Source organism: Ambystoma mexicanum, chromosome 4p (assembly GCF_040938575.1).
Source record: "Ambystoma mexicanum isolate Mex_15411 chromosome 4p, UKY_AmexF1_1, whole genome shotgun sequence".
NCBI lineage: Eukaryota > Metazoa > Chordata > Amphibia > Caudata > Ambystomatidae > Ambystoma > Ambystoma mexicanum.
In genome coordinates this window covers 708,786,262-708,809,719 of record NC_090927.1, presented here as the reverse complement: position 1 = coordinate 708,809,719, position 23,458 = coordinate 708,786,262, and positions in this window count along the sequence as shown.

Genomic DNA, 23,458 nt, shown 5'->3' with positions numbered 1-23,458 from the left:
GGGAAAAGAAAGGGTTGTGAGACAAAGGGCACCAGCAAATGGATCAAAACGTTATGAAAACCACACAAACACAACACATGGCCTACCGTCCCGCGTTCCCACAGGTGTCCCGATGAAAACGGTACCCCACATGTGTCTACCTGGCCGCCAAGGGGAAAACCTAAAACACAAGTAACCCCAAGTCTGTTTTCAGAGTGAAATCTCAGACATTCTGCCGACCGGCACAACGTACAGATATGGGCCTCGGGTGTCCAAGCCACCGAGAAAAACAGGGAACCCCATGCATTTCCGAAAAGAGGACACCCGTGGGAATCCACAGAGGTATGATTTGCGCACATCGCCCCAGAATTTTTTACCTAGACAGCCCCGCAAAGTCCGAAATGTCGGGAAAAAAACACTTTTTGTGCACATTTCGCTCGACGCACCCATCAAAACACGCCCCCAACAACACATGGCCTACCGTCACGCGTTCCCACAGGTGTCCCGATGAAAACGGTACCTCACATGTGTGGGTGCACCAACCTGGCCGCCAAGGGGAAAGCCTAAAACACAAGTAACCCCAAGTCTGTTTTCAGAGGGAAATCTCAGACATTCTGCCGACCGGCACAATGTACAGATATGGGCCTCGGGTGTCCAAGCCACCGAGGAAAACAGGGAACCCCATGCATTTCCGAAAAGAGGACACCCGTGGGAATCCGCAGAGGTATGATTTGCGCACATCGCCCCAGAATTTTTTACCCAGACACCCCTGCAAAGTCTGAAATTTGGGGAAAAAAACGCATTTTCCGCACATTTCGCTTGACGCACCCATCGAAACACGCCCCCAACAACACATGGCCTACCATCACGCGTTCCCACAGGTGTCCCGATGAAAACGGTAGCTCACATGTGTGGGTGCACCTACCTGGCCACCAAGGGGAAAGCCTAAAACACAAGTAACCCCAAGTCTGTTTTCAGAGGGAAATCTCAGACATTCTGCCGACCGGCACAACGTACAGATATGGGCCTCGGGTGTCCAAGCCACCAAGGAAAATGGGGAACCCCATGCATTTTCGAAAAGAGGACACCCGTGGGAATCCGCAGAGGTATGATTTGCGCACATCGCCCCAGAATTTTTTAACCAGACACCCCTGCAAAGTCCGAAATTTGGGGAAAAAATGCATTTTCCGCACATTTCGCTTGACGCACCCGTCGAAACACGCCCCCAACAACACATGGCCTACCATCACGCGTTCCCACAGGTGTCCCGATGAAAACGGTACCTCACATGTGTGGGTGCACCTACCTGGCCGCCAAGGGGAAAGCCTAAAACACAAGTAACTCCAAGTCTGTTTTCAGAGGGAAATCTCAGACATTCTGCCGACCGGCACAACGTACAGATATGGGCCTCGGGTGTCCAAGCCACCGAGGAAAACAGGGAACCCCATGCATTTCCGAAAAGAGGACACCCGTGGGAATCCGCAGAGGTATGATTTGCACACATCGCCCCAGAATTTTTTACCCAGACACCCCTGCAAAGTCCGAAATTTGGGGAAAAAAATGCATTTTCCGCACATTTCGCTCGACGCACCCATCGAAACACGCCCCCAACAACACATGGCCTACCGTCACGCGTTCCCACAGGTGTCCCGATGAAAACGGTACGTCACATGTGTGGGTGCACCTACCTGGCCACCAAGGGGAAAGCCTAAAACACAAGTAACCCCAAGTCTGTTTTCAGAGCGAAATCTCAGACATTCTGCCGACCGGCACAACGTACAGATATGGGCTTCGGGTGTCCAAGCCACCAAGGAAAACGGGGAACCCCATGCATTTTCGAAAAGAGGACACCCGTGGGAATCCGCAGAGGTATGATTTGCGCACATCGGCCCAGATTTTATTACCCAGACACCCCTGCAAAGTCCGAAATTTGGGGAAAAAAATGCATTTTCCGCACATTTCGCTCGACGCACCCATCGAAACACGCCCCCAACAACACATGGCCTACCGTCACGCGTTCCCACAGGTGTCCCGATGAAAACGGTACGTCACATGTGTGGGTGCACCTACCTGGCCACCAAGGGGAAAGCCTAAAACACAAGTAACCCCAAGTCTGTTTTCAGAGCGAAATCTCAGACATTCTGCCGACCGGCACAACGTACAGATATGGGCTTCGGGTGTCCAAGCCACCAAGGAAAACGGGGAACCCCATGCATTTTCGAAAAGAGGACACCCGTGGGAATCCGCAGAGGTATGATTTGCGCACATCGGCCCAGATTTTATTACCCAGACACCCCTGCAAAGTCCGAAATTTGGGGGAAAAAACACATTTTCCGCACATTTCGCTTGACGCACCCATCGAAACACGCCCCCAACAACACATGGCCTACCGTCACGCGTTCCCACAGGTATCCCGATGAAAACGGTACCTCACATGTGTGGGTGCACCTACCTGGCCGCCAAGGGGAAAGCCTAAAACACAAGTAACCCCAAGTCTGTTTTCAGAGCGAAATCTCAGACATTCTGCCGACTGGCACAACGTACAGATATGGGCCTCGGGTGTCCAAGCCACCGAGAAAAACAGGGACCCCATGCATTTCCGAAAAGAGGACACCCGTGGGAATCCGCGGAGGTATGATTTGCGCACATTGGCCCAGATTTTATTACCCAGACACCCCTGCAAAGTCCGAAATTTGGGGAAAAAAATGCATTTTCCGCACATTTCGCTTGACGCACCCATCGAAACACGCTCCCAACAACACATGGCCTACCATCACGCGTTCCCACAGGTGTCCCGATGAAAACGGTACCTCACATGTGTGGGTGCACCTACCTGGCCGCCAAGGGGAAAGCCTAAAACACAAGTAACTCCAAGTCTGTTTTCAGAGGGAAATCTCAGACATTCTGCCGACCGGCACAACGTACAGATATGGGCCTCGGGTGTCCAAGCCACCGAGGAAAACAGGGAACCCCATGCATTTCCGAAAAGAGGACACCCGTGGAAATCCGCAGAGGTATGATTTGCGCACATCGGCTCAGATTTTATTACCCAGACACCCCTGCAAAGTCCGAAATTTGGGGGAAAAAACACATTTTCCGCACATTTCGCTTGACGCACCCATCGAAACACGCCCCCAACAACACATGGCCTACCGTCACGCGTTCCCACAGGTATCCCGATGAAAACGGTACCTCACATGTGTGGGTGCACCTACCTGGCCACCAAGGGGAAAGCCTAAAACACAAGTAACCCCAAGTCTGTTTTCAGAGCGAAATCTCAGACATTCTGCCGACTGGCACAACGTACAGATATGGGCCTCGGGTGTCCAAGCCACCGAGAAAAACAGGGACCCCATGCATTTCCGAAAAGAGGACACCCGTGGGAATCCGCGGAGGTATGATTTGCGCACATTGGCCCAGATTTTATTACCCAGACACCCCTGCAAAGTCCGAAATTTGGGGAAAAAAATGCATTTTCCGCACATTTCGCTTGACGCACCCATCGAAACACGCTCCCAACAACACATGGCCTACCATCACGCGTTCCCACAGGTGTCCCGATGAAAACGGTACCTCACATGTGTGGGTGCACCTACCTGGCCGCCAAGGGGAAAGCCTAAAACACAAGTAACTCCAAGTCTGTTTTCAGAGGGAAATCTCAGACATTCTGCCGACCGGCACAACGTACAGATATGGGCCTCGGGTGTCCAAGCCACCGAGGAAAACAGGGAACCCCATGCATTTCCGAAAAGAGGACACCCGTGGGAATCCGCAGAGGTATGATTTGCGCACATCGGCTCAGATTTTATTACCCAGACACCCCTGCAAAGTCCGAAATTTGGGGGAAAAAACACATTTTCCGCACATTTCGCTTGACGCACCCATCGAAACACGCCCCCAACAACACATGGCCTACCGTCACGCATTCCCACAGGTATCCCGATGAAAACGGTACCTCACATGTGTGGGTGCACCTACCTGGCCACCAAGGGGAAAGCCTAAAACACAAGTAACCCCAAGTCTGTTTTCAGAGCGAAATCTCAGACATTCTGCCGACTGGCACAACGTACAGATATGGGCCTCGGGTGTCCAAGCCACCGAGAAAAACAGGGACCCCATGCATTTCCGAAAAGAGGACACCCGTGGGAATCCGCGGAGGTATGATTTGCGCACATTGGCCCAGATTTTATTACCCAGACACCCCTGCAAAGTCCGAAATTTGGGGAAAAAAATGCATTTTCCGCACATTTCGCTTGACGCACCCATCGAAACACGCTCCCAACAACACATGGCCTACCATCACGCGTTCCCACAGGTGTCCCGATGAAAACGGTACCTCACATGTGTGGGTGCACCTACCTGGCCGCCAAGGGGAAAGCCTAAAACACAAGTAACTCCAAGTCTGTTTTCAGAGGGAAATCTCAGACATTCTGCCGACCGGCACAACGTACAGATATGGGCCTCGGGTGTCCAAGCCACCGAGGAAAACAGGGAACCCCATGCATTTCCGAAAAGAGGACACCCGTGGGAATCCGCAGAGGTATGATTTGCACACATCGCCCCAGAATTTTTTACCCAGACACCCCTGCAAAGTCCGAAATTTGGGGAAAAAAATGCATTTTCCGCACATTTCGCTCGACGCACCCATCGAAACACGCCCCCAACAACACATGGCCTACCGTTACGCGTTCCCACAGGTGTCCCGATGAAAACGGTACGTCACATGTGTGGGTGCACCTACCTGGCCGCCAAGGGGAAAGCCTAAAACACAAGTAACCCCAAGTCTGTTTTCAGAGCGAAATCTCAGACATTCTGCCGACCGGCACAACGTACAGATATGGGCTTCGGGTGTCCAAGCCACCAAGGAAAACGGGGAACCCCATGCATTTTCGAAAAGAGGACACCCGTGGGAATCCGCAGAGGTATGATTTGCGCACATCGGCCCAGATTTTATTACCCAGACACCCCTGCAAAGTCCGAAATTTGGGGGAAAAAACACATTTTCCGCACATTTCGCTTGACGCACCCATCGAAACACGCCCCCAACAACACATGGCCTACCGTCACGCGTTCCCACAGGTGTCCCGATGAAAACGGTACCTCACATGTGTGGGTGCACCTACCTGGCCGCCAAGGGGAAAGCCTAAAACACAAGTAACCCCAAGTCTGTTTTCAGAGCGAAATCTCAGACATTCTGCCGACTGGCACAACGTACAGATATGGGCCTCGGGTGTCCAAGCCACCGAGAAAAACAGGGACCCCATGCATTTCCGAAAAGAGGACACCCGTGGGAATCCGCGGAGGTATGATTTGCGCACATTGGCCCAGATTTTATTACCCAGACACCCCTGCAAAGTCCGAAATTTGGGGAAAAAAATGCATTTTCCGCACATTTCGCTTGACGCACCCATCGAAACACGCTCCCAACAACACATGGCCTACCATCACGCGTTCCCACAGGTGTCCCGATGAAAACGGTACCTCACATGTGTGGGTGCACCTACCTGGCCGCCAAGGGGAAAGCCTAAAACACAAGTAACTCCAAGTCTGTTTTCAGAGGGAAATCTCAGACATTCTGCCGACCGGCACAACGTACAGATATGGGCCTCGGGTGTCCAAGCCACCGAGGAAAACAGGGAACCCCATGCATTTCCGAAAAGAGGACACCCGTGGGAATCCGCAGAGGTATGATTTGCACACATCGCCCCAGAATTTTTTACCCAGACACCCCTGCAAAGTCCGAAATTTGGGGAAAAAAATGCATTTTCCGCACATTTCGCTCGACGCACCCATCGAAACACGCCCCCAACAACACATGGCCTACCGTCACGCGTTCCCACAGGTGTCCCGATGAAAACGGTACGTCACATGTGTGGGTGCACCTACCTGGCCACCAAGGGGAAAGCCTAAAACACAAGTAACCCCAAGTCTGTTTTCAGAGCGAAATCTCAGACATTCTGCCGACCGGCACAACGTACAGATATGGGCTTCGGGTGTCCAAGCCACCAAGGAAAACGGGGAACCCCATGCATTTTCGAAAAGAGGACACCCGTGGGAATCCGCAGAGGTATGATTTGCGCACATCGGCCCAGATTTTATTACCCAGACACCCCTGCAAAGTCCGAAATTTGGGGAAAAAAATGCATTTTCCGCACATTTCGCTCGACGCACCCATCGAAACACGCCCCCAACAACACATGGCCTACCGTCACGCGTTCCCACAGGTGTCCCGATGAAAACGGTACGTCACATGTGTGGGTGCACCTACCTGGCCACCAAGGGGAAAGCCTAAAACACAAGTAACCCCAAGTCTGTTTTCAGAGCGAAATCTCAGACATTCTGCCGACCGGCACAACGTACAGATATGGGCTTCGGGTGTCCAAGCCACCAAGGAAAACGGGGAACCCCATGCATTTTCGAAAAGAGGACACCCGTGGGAATCCGCAGAGGTATGATTTGCGCACATCGGCCCAGATTTTATTACCCAGACACCCCTGCAAAGTCCGAAATTTGGGGGAAAAAACACATTTTCCGCACATTTCGCTTGACGCACCCATCGAAACACGCCCCCAACAACACATGGCCTACCGTCACGCGTTCCCACAGGTATCCCGATGAAAACGGTACCTCACATGTGTGGGTGCACCTACCTGGCCGCCAAGGGGAAAGCCTAAAACACAAGTAACCCCAAGTCTGTTTTCAGAGCGAAATCTCAGACATTCTGCCGACTGGCACAACGTACAGATATGGGCCTCGGGTGTCCAAGCCACCGAGAAAAACAGGGACCCCATGCATTTCCGAAAAGAGGACACCCGTGGGAATCCGCGGAGGTATGATTTGCGCACATTGGCCCAGATTTTATTACCCAGACACCCCTGCAAAGTCCGAAATTTGGGGAAAAAAATGCATTTTCCGCACATTTCGCTTGACGCACCCATCGAAACACGCTCCCAACAACACATGGCCTACCATCACGCGTTCCCACAGGTGTCCCGATGAAAACGGTACCTCACATGTGTGGGTGCACCTACCTGGCCGCCAAGGGGAAAGCCTAAAACACAAGTAACTCCAAGTCTGTTTTCAGAGGGAAATCTCAGACATTCTGCCGACCGGCACAACGTACAGATATGGGCCTCGGGTGTCCAAGCCACCGAGGAAAACAGGGAACCCCATGCATTTCCGAAAAGAGGACACCCGTGGAAATCCGCAGAGGTATGATTTGCGCACATCGGCTCAGATTTTATTACCCAGACACCCCTGCAAAGTCCGAAATTTGGGGGAAAAAACACATTTTCCGCACATTTCGCTTGACGCACCCATCGAAACACGCCCCCAACAACACATGGCCTACCGTCACGCGTTCCCACAGGTATCCCGATGAAAACGGTACCTCACATGTGTGGGTGCACCTACCTGGCCACCAAGGGGAAAGCCTAAAACACAAGTAACCCCAAGTCTGTTTTCAGAGCGAAATCTCAGACATTCTGCCGACTGGCACAACGTACAGATATGGGCCTCGGGTGTCCAAGCCACCGAGAAAAACAGGGACCCCATGCATTTCCGAAAAGAGGACACCCGTGGGAATCCGCGGAGGTATGATTTGCGCACATTGGCCCAGATTTTATTACCCAGACACCCCTGCAAAGTCCGAAATTTTGGGAAAAAAATGCATTTTCCGCACATTTCGCTTGACGCACCCATCGAAACACGCTCCCAACAACACATGGCCTACCATCACGCGTTCCCACAGGTGTCCCGATGAAAACGGTACCTCACATGTGTGGGTGCACCTACCTGGCCGCCAAGGGGAAAGCCTAAAACACAAGTAACTCCAAGTCTGTTTTCAGAGGGAAATCTCAGACATTCTGCCGACCGGCACAACGTACAGATATGGGCATCGGGTGTCCAAGCCACCGAGGAAAACAGGGAACCCCATGCATTTCCGAAAAGAGGACACCCGTGGGAATCCGCAGAGGTATGATTTGCGCACATCGGCTCAGATTTTATTACCCAGACACCCCTGCAAAGTCCGAAATTTGGGGGAAAAAACACATTTTCCGCACATTTCGCTTGACGCACCCATCGAAACACGCCCCCAACAACACATGGCCTACCGTCACGCATTCCCACAGGTATCCCGATGAAAACGGTACCTCACATGTGTGGGTGCACCTACCTGGCCACCAAGGGGAAAGCCTAAAACACAAGTAACCCCAAGTCTGTTTTCAGAGCGAAATCTCAGACATTCTGCCGACTGGCACAACGTACAGATATGGGCCTCGGGTGTCCAAGCCACTGAGAAAAACAGGGACCCCATGCATTTCCGAAAAGAGGACACCCGTGGGAATCCGCGGAGGTATGATTTGCGCACATTGGCCCAGATTTTATTACCCAGACACCCCTGCAAAGTCCGAAATTTGGGGAAAAAAATGCATTTTCCGCACATTTCGCTTGACGCACCCATCGAAACACGCTCCCAACAACACATGGCCTACCATCACGCGTTCCCACAGGTGTCCCGATGAAAACGGTACCTCACATGTGTGGGTGCACCTACCTGGCCGCCAAGGGGAAAGCCTAAAACACAAGTAACTCCAAGTCTGTTTTCAGAGGGAAATCTCAGACATTCTGCCGACCGGCACAACGTACAGATATGGGCCTCGGGTGTCCAAGCCACCGAGGAAAACAGGGAACCCCATGCATTTCCGAAAAGAGGACACCCGTGGGAATCCGCAGAGGTATGATTTGCACACATCGCCCCAGAATTTTTTACCCAGACACCCCTGCAAAGTCCGAAATTTGGGGAAAAAAATGCATTTTCCGCACATTTCGCTCGACGCACCCATCGAAACACGCCCCCAACAACACATGGCCTACCGTTACGCGTTCCCACAGGTGTCCCGATGAAAACGGTACGTCACATGTGTGGGTGCACCTACCTGGCCGCCAAGGGGAAAGCCTAAAACACAAGTAACCCCAAGTCTGTTTTCAGAGCGAAATCTCAGACATTCTGCCGACCGGCACAACGTACAGATATGGGCTTCGGGTGTCCAAGCCACCAAGGAAAACGGGGAACCCCATGCATTTTCGAAAAGAGGACACCCGTGGGAATCCGCAGAGGTATGATTTGCGCACATCGGCCCAGATTTTATTACCCAGACACCCCTGCAAAGTCCGAAATTTGGGGGAAAAAACACATTTTCCGCACATTTCGCTTGACGCACCCATCGAAACACGCCCCCAACAACACATGGCCTACCGTCACACGTTCCCACAGGTGTCCCGATGAAAACGGTACCTCACATGTGTGGGTGCACCTACCTGGCCGCCAAGGGGAAAGCCTAAAACACAAGTAACCCCAAGTCTGTTTTCAGAGCGAAATCTCAGACATTCTGCCGACTGGCACAACGTACAGATATGGGCCTCGGGTGTCCAAGCCACCGAGAAAAACAGGGACCCCATGCATTTCCGAAAAGAGGACACCTGTGGGAATCCGCGGAGGTATGATTTGCGCACATTGGCCCAGATTTTATTACCCAGACACCCCTGCAAAGTCCGAAATTTGGGGAAAAAAACGCATTTTCCGCACATTTCGCTTGACGCACCCATCGAAACACGCCCCCAACAACACACGGCCTACCGCCACGCTTTCCCACAGGTGTCCCGATGAAAACGGTACCTCACATGTGTGGGTGCATCTACCTGGCCGTCAAGGGGAAAGCCTAAAACACAAGTAACCACAAGTCTGTTTTCAGAGGGAAATCTCAGACATTCTGCCGACCGGCACAACGTACAGATATGGGCCTCGGGTGTCCAAGCCACCGAGGAAAACAGGGAACCCCATGCATTTCCGAAAAGAGGACACCCGTGGGAATCCGCAGAGGTATGATTTGCGCACATCGCCCCAGAATTTTTTACCCAGACACCCCTGCAAAGTCCGAAATTTGGGGAAAAAAACGCATTTTCCGCACATTTCGCACATTTCGTTTGACGCACCCATCGAAACACGCCCCCAACAACACATGGCCTACCGTCACTCGTTCCCACAGGTGTCCCGATGAAAACGGTACCTCACATGTGTGGGTGCACCTACCTGGCCGCCAAGGGGAAAGCCTAAAACACAAGTAACCCCAAGTCTGTTTTCAGAGGGAAATCTCAGACATTCTGCCGACCGGCACAACGTACAGATATGGGCCTCGGGTGTCCAAGCCACCAAGGAAAACAGGGAACCCCATGCATTTCCGAAAAGAGGACACCCGTGGGAATCCGCAGAGGTATGATTTGCGCACATCGCCCCAGAATTTTTTACCCAGACACCCCTGCAAAGTCTGAAATTTGGGGAAAAAAACGCATTTTCCGCACATTTCGCTTGACGCACCCATCGAAACACGCCCCCAACAACACATGGCCTACCATCACGCGTTCCCACAGGTGTCCCGATGAAAACGGTAGCTCACATGTGTGGGTGCACCTACCTGGCCACCAAGGGGAAAGCCTAAAACACAAGTAACCCCAAGTCTGTTTTCAGCGGGAAATCTCAGACATTCTGCCGACTGGCACAACGTACAGATATGGGCCTCGGGTGTCCAAGCCACCAAGGAAAACAGGGAACCCCATGCATTTTCGAAAAGAGGACACCCGTGGGAATCCGCAGAGGTATGATTTGCGCACATCGCCCCAGAATTTTTAACCCAGACAGCCCCGCAAAGTCCGAAATGTGGGGAAAAAATGCTTTTTCCGCACATTTCGCTCCACGCACCCATCGAAACACACCCCCAACAACACATGGCCTACCGTCACACGTTCCCACAGGTGTCCCGATGAAAACGGTACCTCACATGTGTGGGTGCACCTACCTGGCCGCCAAGGGGAAAGCCTAAAACACAAGTAACCCCAAGTCTGTTTTCAGAGGGAAATCTCAGACATTCTGCCGACCGGCACAACGTACAGATATGGGCCTCGGGTGTCCAAGCCACCAAGGAAAATGGGGAACCCCATGCATTTTCGAAAAGAGGACACCCGTGGGAATCCGCAGAGGTATGATTTGCGCACATCGCCCCAGAATTTTTTAACCAGACACCCCTGCAAAGTCCGAAATTTGGGGAAAAAATGCATTTTCCGCACATTTCGCTTGACGCACCCGTCGAAACACGCCCCCAACAACACATGGCCTACCATCACGCGTTCCCACAGGTGTCCCGATGAAAACGGTACCTCACATGTGTGGGTGCACCTACCTGGCCGCCAAGGGGAAAGCCTAAAACACAAGTAACTCCAAGTCTGTTTTCAGAGGGAAATCTCAGACATTCTGCCGACCGGCACAACGTACAGATATGGGCCTCGGGTGTCCAAGCCACCGAGGAAAACAGGGAACCCCATGCATTTCCGAAAAGAGGACACCCGTGGGAATCCGCAGAGGTATGATTTGCACACATCGCCCCAGAATTTTTTACCCAGACACCCCTGCAAAGTCCGAAATTTGGGGAAAAAAATGCATTTTCCGCACATTTCGCTCGACGCACCCATCGAAACACGCCCCCAACAACACATGGCCTACCGTCACGCGTTCCCACAGGTGTCCCGATGAAAACGGTACGTCACATGTGTGGGTGCACCTACCTGGCCACCAAGGGGAAAGCCTAAAACACAAGTAACCCCAAGTCTGTTTTCAGAGCGAAATCTCAGACATTCTGCCGACCGGCACAACGTACAGATATGGGCTTCGGGTGTCCAAGCCACCAAGGAAAACGGGGAACCCCATGCATTTTCGAAAAGAGGACACCCGTGGGAATCCGCAGAGGTCTGATTTGCGCACATCGGCCCAGATTTTATTACCCAGACACCCCTGCAAAGTCCGAAATTTGGGGAAAAAAATGCATTTTCCGCACATTTCGCTCGACGCACCCATCGAAACACGCCCCCAACAACACATGGCCTACCGTCACGCGTTCCCACAGGTGTCCCGATGAAAACGGTACGTCACATGTGTGGGTGCACCTACCTGGCCACCAAGGGGAAAGCCTAAAACACAAGTAACCCCAAGTCTGTTTTCAGAGCGAAATCTCAGACATTCTGCCGACCGGCACAACGTACAGATATGGGCTTCGGGTGTCCAAGCCACCAAGGAAAACGGGGAACCCCATGCATTTTCGAAAAGAGGACACCCGTGGGAATCCGCAGAGGTATGATTTGCGCACATCGGCCCAGATTTTATTACCCAGACACCCCTGCAAAGTCCGAAATTTGGGGGAAAAAACACATTTTCCGCACATTTCGCTTGACGCACCCATCGAAACACGCCCCCAACAACACATGGCCTACCGTCACGCGTTCCCACAGGTATCCCGATGAAAACGGTACCTCACATGTGTGGGTGCACCTACCTGGCCGCCAAGGGGAAAGCCTAAAACACAAGTAACCCCAAGTCTGTTTTCAGAGCGAAATCTCAGACATTCTGCCGACTGGCACAACGTACAGATATGGGCCTCGGGTGTCCAAGCCACCGAGAAAAACAGGGACCCCATGCATTTCCGAAAAGAGGACACCCGTGGGAATCCGCGGAGGTATGATTTGCGCACATTGGCCCAGATTTTATTACCCAGACACCCCTGCAAAGTCCGAAATTTGGGGAAAAAAATGCATTTTCCGCACATTTCGCTTGACGCACCCATCGAAACACGCTCCCAACAACACATGGCCTACCATCACGCGTTCCCACAGGTGTCCCGATGAAAACGGTACCTCACATGTGTGGGTGCACCTACCTGGCCGCCAAGGGGAAAGCCTAAAACACAAGTAACTCCAAGTCTGTTTTCAGAGGGAAATCTCAGACATTCTGCCGACCGGCACAACGTACAGATATGGGCCTCGGGTGTCCAAGCCACCGAGGAAAACAGGGAACCCCATGCATTTCCGAAAAGAGGACACCCGTGGAAATCCGCAGAGGTATGATTTGCGCACATCGGCTCAGATTTTATTACCCAGACACCCCTGCAAAGTCCGAAATTTGGGGGAAAAAACACATTTTCCGCACATTTCGCTTGACGCACCCATCGAAACACGCCCCCAACAACACATGGCCTACCGTCACGCGTTCCCACAGGTATCCCGATGAAAACGGTACCTCACATGTGTGGGTGCACCTACCTGGCCACCAAGGGGAAAGCCTAAAACACAAGTAACCCCAAGTCTGTTTTCAGAGCGAAATCTCAGACATTCTGCCGACTGGCACAACGTACAGATATGGGCCTCGGGTGTCCAAGCCACCGAGAAAAACAGGGACCCCATGCATTTCCGAAAAGAGGACACCCGTGGGAATCCGCGGAGGTATGATTTGCGCACATTGGCCCAGATTTTATTACCCAGACACCCCTGCAAAGTCCGAAATTTGGGGAAAAAAATGCATTTTCCGCACATTTCGCTTGACGCACCCATCGAAACACGCTCCCAACAACACATGGCCTACCATCACGCGTTCCCACAGGTGTCCCGATGAAAACGGTACCTCACATGTGTGGGTGCACCTACCTGGCCGCCAAGGGGAAAGCCTAAAACACAAGTAACTCCAAGTCTGTTTTCAGAGGGAAATCTCAGACATTCTGCCGACCGGCACAACGTACAGATATGGGCCTCGGGTGTCCAAGCCACCGAGGAAAACAGGGAACCCCATGCATTTCCGAAAAGAGGACACCCGTGGGAATCCGCAGAGGTATGATTTGCGCACATCGGCTCAGATTTTATTACCCAGACACCCCTGCAAAGTCCGAAATTTGGGGGAAAAAACACATTTTCCGCACATTTCGCTTGACGCACCCATCGAAACACGCCCCCAACAACACATGGCCTACCGTCACGCATTCCCACAGGTATCCCGATGAAAACGGTACCTCACATGTGTGGGTGCACCTACCTGGCCACCAAGGGGAAAGCCTAAAACACAAGTAACCCCAAGTCTGTTTTCAGAGCGAAATCTCAGACATTCTGCCGACTGGCACAACGTACAGATATGGGCCTCGGGTGTCCAAGCCACCGAGAAAAACAGGGACCCCATGCATTTCCGAAAAGAGGACACCCGTGGGAATCCGCGGAGGTATGATTTGCGCACATTGGCCCAGATTTTATTACCCAGACACCCCTGCAAAGTCCGAAATTTGGGGAAAAAAATGCATTTTCCGCACATTTCGCTTGACGCACCCATCGAAACACGCTCCCAACAACACATGGCCTACCATCACGCGTTCCCACAGGTGTCCCGATGAAAACGGTACCTCACATGTGTGGGTGCACCTACCTGGCCGCCAAGGGGAAAGCCTAAAACACAAGTAACTCCAAGTCTGTTTTCAGAGGGAAATCTCAGACATTCTGCCGACCGGCACAACGTACAGATATGGGCCTCGGGTGTCCAAGCCACCGAGGAAAACAGGGAACCCCATGCATTTCCGAAAAGAGGACACCCGTGGGAATCCGCAGAGGTATGATTTGCACACATCGCCCCAGAATTTTTTACCCAGACACCCCTGCAAAGTCCGAAATTTGGGGAAAAAAATGCATTTTCCGCACATTTCGCTCGACACACCCATCGAAACACGCCCCCAACAACACATGGCCTACCGTTACGCGTTCCCACAGGTGTCCCGATGAAAACGGTACGTCACATGTGTGGGTGCACCTACCTGGCCGCCAAGGGGAAAGCCTAAAACACAAGTAACCCCAAGTCTGTTTTCAGAGCGAAATCTCAGACATTCTGCCGACCGGCACAACGTACAGATATGGGCTTCGGGTGTCCAAGCCACCAAGGAAAACGGGGAACCCCATGCATTTTCGAAAAGAGGACACCCGTGGGAATCCGCAGAGGTATGATTTGCGCACATTGGCCCAGATTTTATTACCCAGACACCCCTGCAAAGTCCGAAATTTGGGGGAAAAAACACATTTTCCGCACATTTCGCTTGACGCACCCATCGAAACACGCCCCCAACAACACATGGCCTACCGTCACGCGTTCCCACAGGTGTCCCGATGAAAACGGTACCTCACATGTGTGGGTGCACCTACCTGGCCGCCAAGGGGAAAGCCTAAAACACAAGTAACCCCAAGTCTGTTTTCAGAGCGAAATCTCAGACATTCTGCCGACTGGCACAACGTACAGATATGGGCCTCGGGTGTCCAAGCCACCGAGAAAAACAGGGACCCCATGCATTTCCGAAAAGAGGACACCTGTGGGAATCCGCGGAGGTATGATTTGCGCACATTGGCCCAGATTTTATTACCCAGACACCCCTGCAAAGTCCGAAATTTGGGGAAAAAAACGCATTTTCCGCACATTTCGCTTGACGCACCCATCGAAACACGCCCCCAACAACACACGGCCTACCGCCACGCTTTCCCACAGGTGTCCCGATGAAAACGGTACCTCACATGTGTGGGTGCATCTACCTGGCCGTCAAGGGGAAAGCCTAAAACACAAGTAACCACAAGTCTGTTTTCAGAGGGAAATCTCAGACATTCTGCCGACCGGCACAACGTACAGATATGGGCCTCGGGTGTCCAAGCCACCGAGGAAAACAGGGAACCCCATGCATTTCCGAAAAGAGGACACCCGTGGGAATCCGCAGAGGTATGATTTGCGCACATCGCCCCAGAATTTTTTACCCAGACACCCCTGCAAAGTCCGAAATTTGGGGAAAAAAACGCATTTTCCGCACATTTCGCACATTTCGTTTGACGCACCCATCGAAACACGCCCCCAACAACACATGGCCTACCGTCACTCGTTCCCACAGGTGTCCCGATGAAAACGGTACCTCACATGTGTGGGTGCACCTACCTGGCCGCCAAGGGGAAAGCCTAAAACACAAGTAACCCCAAGTCTGTTTTCAGAGGGAAATCTCAGACATTCTGCCGACCGGCACAACGTACAGATATGGGCCTCGGGTGTCCAAGCCACCAAGGAAAACGGGGAACCCCATGCATTTTCGAAAAGAGGACACCCGTGGGAATCCGCAGAGGTATGATTTGCGCACATCGCCCCAGAATGTTTTACCCAGACACCCCCGCAAAGTCCGAAATTTGGGGAAAAAAACGCATTTTCCGCACATTTCGCTTGACGCACCCATCGAAACACGCCCCCAACAACACATGGCCTACCGTCACGCATTCCCACAGGTGTTCCCATGAAAACGGTACCTCACATGTGTGGGTGCACCTACCTGGCCGCCAAGGGGAAAGCCTTAAACACAAGTAACCGCAAATCTGTTTTCAGAGGGAAATCTTAGACATTCTGCCGACCGGCACAACATATAGATATGGGCCTCGGGGGTCCAAGCCACCGAGAAAAACAGGGAACCCCATGCATTTCCGAAAAGAGGACACCCGTGGGAATCCGCAGAGGTATGATTTGCGCACATCGGCCCAGATTTTATTACCCAGACACCCCTGCAAAGTCCGAAATTTGGGGAAAAAACGCATTTTCCGCACATTTCGCTTGACGCACCCATCGAAACACGCCCCCAACAACACATGGCCTACCGTCATGCGTTCCCACAGGTGTCCCGATGAAAACGGTACCTCACATGTGTGGGTGCACCTACCTGGCCGCCAAGGGGAAAGCCTAAAACACAAGTAACCCCAAGTCTGTTTTCAGAGGGAAATCTCAGACATTCTGCCGACCGGCACAATGTACAGATATGGGCCTCGGGTGTCCAAGCCACCGAGGAAAACAGGGAACCCCATGCATTTCCGAAAAGAGGACACCCGTGGGAATCCGCAGAGGTATGATTTGCGCACATCGGCCCAGATTTTATTACCCAGACACCCCTGCAAAGTCCGAAATTTGGGGAAAAAAACGCATTTTCCGCACATTTCGCTTGACGCACCCATCGAAACACGCCCCCAACAACACATGGCCTACCGTCACGCGTTCCCACAGGTGTCCCAATGAAAACGGTACCTCACATGTGTGGGTGCATTTACCTGGCCGCCAAGGGGAAAGCCTAAAACACAAGTAACCCCAAGTCTGTTTTCAGAGGGAAATCTCAGACATTCTGCCGACCGGCACAACGTACAGATTGGGCCTCGGGTGTCCAAGCCACCGAGGAAAACAGGGAACCCCATGCATTTCCGAAAAGAGGACACCCGTGGGAATCCGCAGAGGTATGATTTACGCATATCGGCCCAGATTTTATTACCCAGACACCCCTGCAAAGTCCGAAATTTGGGGAAAAAACGCATTTTCTGCACATTTCGCCTGACGCACCCATCGAAACACGCCCCCAACAACACATGGCCTACCGTCACATGTTCCCACAGGTGTCCCGATGAAAACAATACCTTACATGTGTGGGGTGCACCTACCGGGGGCGCAAAAGGAAAAGGGTAACCGACTGGGAACCCCAAGCCATTCGCCACTGCCCATTTTGTTCATGTGGGCAACCTACAGATTTGGGCCTAGGGTGTCGAAGCCAGCAAGGGAAACAGGGAACCCCATGCATTTCCCAAAAGAGGACACCCGTGGGAATCCACAGAGGTCTGCCTTGCGCAAATTGCCCCAGTTATTATTAGCCACAATCCCCGAGAAAGTGTGATATTTGGTGGGGAAAAAACACAATGTTCACTTTGTCTGGGGTTCTGGGTAATAAATTCTGGGCCGCTTCGCGCAAATCAGACCTCTGTGCATTCCCACGGGTGTCCTCTTTTGGGAAATGCATGGGGTTCCCTGTTTTCCTTGCTGGCTTCGGCACCCTAGGCCCAAATCTGTAGGTTGCCCACATGAACAAAATGGGCAGTGGCGAAAGGCTTGGGGTTACCAGCGGGTTACCCTTTTCCTTTTGCGCCCCCGGTAGGTGCACCCACACATGCAAGGTACCTTTTTCATCGGGACACCTGTGGGAACACGAGAAGGTATGACATCTGCTGTTGGCGATGTGTTTCGGTGAGTGTCCACAGGGAAATGTCTCTGAAATTGGCCGGAAATGAAGACAATTCTCAGACATTTCGCTCTGGCCACCCACCGAAACACACCGCCAACAACACGTGGCCTACCTTCCCGAGTCCCCACAGGTGTCCCGATGAAAACGGTACCTCACATGTGTGGGTGCACCTACCGGGGGCGCAAAAGGAAAAGGGTAACCGACTGGGAACCCCAAGCCATTCGCCACTGCCCATTTTGTTCATGTGGGCAACCTACAGATTTGGGCCTAGGGTGTCGAAGCCAGCAAGGGAAACGGGGAACATGCATTTTCCCAAAAGAGGACACCCGTGGGAATCCACAGAGGTCTGACTTACGCAAATCGGCCCAGAATGTAATACCCAGAACCACCAGCAAAGACCCACATGGGAGAAGGGTGCCCAAGGCCAGACACCCCCGCAAAGTCCGAAATTTGGGGAAAAAAACGCATTTTCCGCACATTTCGCTTGACGCACCCATCGAAACACGCCCCCAACAACACATGGCCTACCGTCACGCGTTCCCACAGGTGTCCCCATGAAAACGGTACCTCACATGTGTGGGTGCACCTACCTGGCCGCCAAGGGGAAAGCCTTAATCACAAGTAACCGCAAGTCTGTTTTCAGAGGGAAATCTCAGACATTCTGCCGACCGGCACAACGTATAGATATGGGCCTCGGGTGTCCAAGCCACCGAGAAAAACAGGGAACCCCATGCATTTCCGAAAAGAGGACACCCGTGGGAATCCGCAGAGGTATGATTTGCGCACATCGGCCCAGATTTTATTACCCAAACACCCCTGCAAAGTCCGAAATTTGGGGAAAAAAACGCATTTTCCGCACATTTCGCTTGACGCACCCATCGAAACACACCCCCAACAACACATGGCCTACTGTCACGCGTTCCCACAGGTGTCCTGATGAAAACGGTACCTCACATGTGTGGGTGCACCTACCTGGCCGCCAAGGGGAAAGCCTAAAACACAAGTAACCCCAAGTCTGTTTTCAGAGGGAAATCTCAGACATTCTGCCGACCGGCACAACGTACAGATTGGGCCTCGGGTGTCCAAGCCACCGAGGAAAACAGGGAACCCCATGCATTTCCGAAAAGAGGACACCCGTGGGAATCCGCAGAGGTATGATTTACGCATATCGGCCCAGATTTTATTACCCAGACACCCCTGCAAAGTCCGAAATTTGGGGAAAAAACGCATTTTCTGCACATTTCGCCTGACGCACCCATCGAAACACGCCCCCAACAACACATGGCCTACCGTCACATGTTCCCACAGGTGTCCCGATGAAAACAATACCTCACATGTGTGGGGTGCACCTACCGGGGGCGCAAAAGGAAAAGGGTAACCGACTGGGAACCCCAAGCCATTCGCCACTGCCCATTTTGTTCATGTGGGCAACCTACAGATTTGGGCCTAGGGTGTCGAAGCCAGCAAGGGAAACAGGGAACCCCATGCATTTCCCAAAAGAGGACACCCGTGGGAATCCACAGAGGTCTGCCTTGCGCAAATTGCCCCAGTTATTATTAGCCACAATCCCCGAGAAAGTGTGATATTTGGTGGGGAAAAAACACAATGTTCACTTTGTCTGGGGTTCTGGGTAATAAATTCTGGGCCGCTTCGCGCAAATCAGACCTCTGTGCATTCCCACGGGTGCCCTCTTTTGGGAAATGCATGGGGTTCCCTGTTTTCCTTGCTGGCTTCGGCACCCTAGGCCCAAATCTGTAGGTTGCCCACATGAACAAAATGGGCAGTGGCGAAAGGCTTGGGGTTACCAGCGGGTTACCCTTTTCCTTTTGCGCCCCCGGTAGGTGCACCCACACATGCAAGGTACCTTTTTCATCGGGACACCTGTGGGAACACGAGAAGGTATGACATCTGCTGTTGGCGATGTGTTTCGGTGAGTGTCCACAGGGAAATGTCTCTGAAATTGGCCGGAAATGAAGACAATTCTCAGACATTTCGCTCTGGCCACCCACCGAAACACACCGCCAACAACACGTGGCCTACCTTCCCGAGTCCCCACAGGTGTCCCGATGAAAACGGTACCTCACATGTGTGGGTGCACCTACCGGGGGCGCAAAAGGAAAAGGGTAACCGACTGGGAACCCCAAGCCATTCGCCACTGCCCATTTTGTTCATGTGGGCAACCTACAGATTTGGGCCTAGGGTGTCGAAGCCAGCAAGGGAAACGGGGAACATGCATTTTCCCAAAAGAGGACACCCGTGGGAATCCACAGAGGTCTGACTTACGCAAATCGGCCCAGAATGTAATACCCAGAACCACCAGCAAAGACCCACATGGGAGAAGGGTGCCCAAGGCCAGACACCCCCGCAAAGTCCGAAATTTGGGGAAAAAAACGCATTTTCCGCACATTTCACTTGACGCACCCATCGAAACACGCCCCCAACAACACATGGCCTACCGTCACGCGTTCCCACAGGTGTCCCCATGAAAACGGTACCTCACATGTGTGGGTGCACCTACCTGGCCGCCAAGGGGAAAGCCTTAATCACAAGTAACCGCAAGTCTGTTTTCAGAGGGAAATCTCAGACATTCTGCCGACCGGCACAACGTATAGATATGGGCCTCGGGTGTCCAAGCCACCGAGAAAAACAGGGAACCCCATGCATTTCCGAAAAGAGGACACCCGTGGGAATCCGCAGAGGTATGATTTGCGCACATCGGCCCAGATTTTATTACCCAAACACCCCTGCAAAGTCCGAAATTTGGGGAAAAAAACGCATTTTCCGCACATTTCGCTTGACGCACCCATCGAAACACATGGCCTACTGTCACGCGTTCCCACAGGTGTCCTGATGAAAACGGTACCTCACATGTGTGGGTGCACCTACCTGGCCGCCAAGGGGAAAGCCTAAAACACAAGTAACCCCAAGTCTGTTTTCAGAGGGAAATCTCAGACATTCTGCCGACCGGCACAACGTACAGATTGGGCCTCGGGTGTCCAAGCCACCGAGGAAAACAGGGAACCCCATGCATTTGCGAAAAGAGGACACCCGTGGGAATCCGCAGAGGTATGATTTACGCATATCGGCCCAGATTTTATTACCCAGACACCCCTGCAAAGTCCGAAATTTGGGGAAAAAACGCATTTTCTGCACATTTCGCTTGACGCACCCATCGAAACACGCCCCCAACAACACATGGCCTACCGTCACATGTTCCCACAGGTGTCCCGATGAAAACAATACCTCACATGTGTGGGGTGCACCTACCGGGGGCGCAAAAGGAAAAGGGTAACCGACTGGGAACCCCAAGCCATTCGCCACTGCCCATTTTGTTCATGTGGGCAACCTACAGATTTGGGCCTAGGGTGTCGAAGCCAGCAAGGGAAACAGGGAACCCCATGCATTTCCCAAAAGAGGACACCCGTGGGAATCCACAGAGGTCTGCCTTGCGCAAATTGCCCCAGTTATTATTAGCCACAATCCCCGAGAAAGTGTGATATTTGGTGGGGAAAAAACACAATGTTCACTTTGTCTGGGGTTCTGGGTAATACATTCTGGGCCGCTTCGCGCAAATCAGACCTCTGTGCATTCCCACGGGTGTCCTCTTTTGGGAAATGCATGGGGTTCCCTGTTTTCCTTGCTGGCTTCGACACCCTAGGCCCAAATCTGTAGGTTGCCCACATGAACAAAATGGGCAGTGGCGAAAGGCTTGGGGTTACCAGCGGGTTACCCTTTTCCTTTTGCGCCCCCGGTAGGTGCACCCACACATGCAAGGTACCTTTTTCATCGGGACACCTGTGGGAACACGAGAAAGTATGACATCTGCTGTTGGCGATGTGTTTCGGTGAGTGTCCACAGGGAAATGTCTCTGAAATTGGCCGGAAATGAAGACAATTCTCAGACATTTCGCTCTGGCCACCCACCGAAACACACCGCCAACAACACGTGGCCTACCTTCCCGAGTCCCCACAGGTGTCCCGATGAAAACGGTACCTCACATGTGTGGGTGCACCTACCGGGGACGCAAAAGGAAAAGGGTAACCGACTGGGAACCCCAAGCCATTCGCCACTGCCCATTTTGTTCATGTGGGCAACCTACAGATTTGGGCCTAGGGTGTCGAAGCCAGCAAGGGAAACGGGGAACCCCATGCATTTTCCCAAAAGAGGACACCCGTGGGAATCCACAGAGGTCTGACTTACGCAAATCGGCCCAGAATGTAATACCCAGAACCACCAGCAAAGACCCACATGGGAGAAGGGTGCCCAAGGCCAGACACCCCCGCAAAGTCCGAAATTTGGGGAAAAAAACGCATTTTCCGCACATTTCACTTGACGCACCCATCGAAACACGCCCCCAACAACACATGGCCTACCGTCACGCGTTCCCACAGGTGTCCCCATGAAAACGGTACCTCACATGTGTGGGTGCACCTACCTGGCCGCCAAGGGGAAAGCCTTAATCACAAGTAACCGCAAGTCTGTTTTCAGAGGGAAATCTCAGACATTCTGCCGACCGGCACAACGTATAGATATGGGCCTCGGGTGTCCAAGCCACCGAGAAAAACAGGGAACCCCATGCATTTCCGAAAAGAGGACACCCGTGGGAATCCGCAGAGGTATGATTTGCGCACATCGGCCCAGATTTTATTACCCAGACACCCCTGCAAAGTCCGAAATTTGGGGAAAAAAACGCATTTTCCGCACATTTCGCTTGACGCACCCATCGAAACACACCCCCAACAACACATGGCCTACCGTCACGCATTCCCACAGGTGTCCTGATGAAAACGGTACCTCACATGTGTGGGTGCACCTACCTGGCCGCCAAGGGGAAAGCCTAAAACACAAGTAACCCCAAGTCTGTTTTCAGAGCGAAATCTCAGATATTCTGCCGACCGGCACAACGTACAGATATGGGCCTCGGGTGTCCAAGCCACCGAGGAAAACAGGGAACCCCATGCATTTCCGAAAAGAGGACACCCGTGGGAATCCGCAGAGGTATGATTTGCGCACATCGGCCCAGATTTTATTACCCAGCCCTGCAAAGTCCGAAATTTGGGGAAAAAACGCATTTTCCGCACATTTCGCTTGACGCACCCATCGAAACACGCCCCCAACAACACATGGCCTACCGTCATGCGTTCCCACAGGTGTCCCGATGAAAACGGTACCTCACATGTGTGGGTGCACCTACCAGGCCGCCAAGGGGAAAGCCTAAAACACAAGTAACCCCAAGTCTGTTTTCAGAGGGAAATCTCAGACATTCTGCCGACCGGCACAACGTACAGATATGGGCCTCGGGTGTCCAGCCACCAAGGAAAACAGGGAGCCCCATGCATTTCCGAAAAGAGGACACCCGTGGGAATCCGCAGAAGTATGATTTGCGCACATCGGCCCAGATTTTATTACCCAGACACCCCTGCAAAGTCTGAAATTTGGGGAAAAAAACGCATTTTCCGCACATTTCGCTTGACGCACCCATCGAAACACGCCCCCAACAACACATGGCCTACCGTCACGCGTTCCCACAGGTGTCCCAATGAAAACGGTAC